We start from the raw sequence: 1,952 nt of genomic DNA on the forward strand, positions 1-1,952 counted from the left end.
CACAGTCAATATTATTACAGGTCAAATTATAAAATATACTAACTTGATGAGTGAGAAGACACATAAAAGAGACATTCAAAGACAAAACCTTTTGCTATAATAGTTATGTGTAGCTTTAGTTACAGACACGCTGTTTTACTGGCGCATAATTAATTGTTTTAATTCTTGATTATCTTTTAAACAGTAACAGTTAGGCCACAGCTGTGTCTTGGAGAAAATATGTAGCTTCATTTGACGTGGATGCAAGCCGCTGCCAACCGAAGCAACCAGTTGCTCTATAGACCTCCAGAGGTATGTGGGGGAGGTCTATGTCCAACAGTGGATGTCCTACGGCTGAGATGATGATGATGATGATGAACACAAATCAAAAATAGCACGGTGTACACAGGTATAGTACACAGAATTAAATATAGTACAATACTGTATATTTAAGTACTTTTAGCAACCCTAGTTCGTATACACTTACAGGAGTTACAGCAGGACTACTACGAAACTCGAAACTCGAAGTTCGTGTCGTGCGGTCCCTCTGACACTTATACTATTTAATACGAGAGCGAGAGGGACCGCACGACACGAACCTCGAGTTTCGAGTTTCGAGTTTCGTAGTAGCCCTGCAGGACAACGACGATGTTCGATCATTTACACGAGAAAGTACTCTATAGCAATGTAATTTAGGGTTGCAACATGTGTACTGGTTTCTTTGTATAGTATTATGGCATGCTGACAAGGTTTTTAGTGAGGTTCGCATGTGCATTTTAAATTAAAGTAATGCTCTAGTGTTTTTTTATACTTGGGGAAATTGACAGGTGCTCGAGAAGCAAACTGATCTCATTATTACCTAGGGCATCTGTCTTACAAGAGCTAGGTATTTAGGTATCAGCTCTTCTTGAAAAAATGCGGGCAAGTGCATGTCGGCTCACGCGCAGTATGGTTCCGTACTAATATTATAATGCGACAAAAAATAATTCGCACCTTGAGAATCAAAGCGTCACTAAACATTATTATGTTCATTATTATGTTGTCAGCTCCCAAAATTAAACATCTGTGCATTATGTGTGTCATTTTTGAGAGGTGATTTTTTTTTCCAAGATTCGAATTTATTTAGGTATCGATAAAAAATTACATCATTACAGTAAAAAAACACAAAAAAGACATGCAAAAAAAAAAAAAATAGGTACGGTCAAGGACTTTAATTCATTAGCCACCAAAACCGTATAACTTTCCTTTGAAAAGGTTGCATGGTATGGCACATGAATTTTAATTTGAAAGTCCTTGACCATACAAGAGGCCAGACAAACTAACTAGTGGGGCCCTGCAGAAAATTGTACACTCTTAAAAGGCACCCAGGTCGTAACTTGATGAGAAGACCCTGCGGGAAGCTCGTTCCAGGGCCAGTATGAAACTCGAAACTCGAAGTTCGTATCGTACCGTCCCTCTCGCTCTCGTATTAAATAGTACAAGTGTCAGAGGCACAACACGAACTTCGAGTTTCGAGTTTCGTAGTAGCCCTGCTGATTTTGCAAGTTCGTGGCAAAAAAGACCGTTTAAAACGCACCGTCGAAGACTGCCACTCATGAACATGATGTCCATGAAATTAACGCTTACGACGGGTGGATCTGTAATGAAACCCCGCAGCTGTCAAAGAGTTCCTCAGAAATTCCCCGTTGTTGCTCTTAAGACACAAAGGGAGCAACTATTTAGGCATTTTTAAATGTCGTCTTGGTCGTTTCCATAAAACGACGGAACCTACACCCTCCGGCCAGAGGGCTACTACGAAACTCGCAAATCGACGTTCGTATCGCACCGTCCCTTTCACTCGCGTTTTAAATGACATAAGCGTCAGCGGGACGGCAACATACGAAGTTCGAGATTTGCACATCGTGGTATAGGGCCAGAAGTCAGAGCGCAGGAACATCTGCTGGTGTTTGGCAGGCACTTGGAGTCTAAATGAT

The sequence above is a fragment of the Choristoneura fumiferana genome, chromosome 13 (genome assembly GCF_025370935.1).
Source record: "Choristoneura fumiferana chromosome 13, NRCan_CFum_1, whole genome shotgun sequence".
Classification (NCBI taxonomy): Eukaryota; Metazoa; Arthropoda; class Insecta; order Lepidoptera; family Tortricidae; genus Choristoneura; species Choristoneura fumiferana.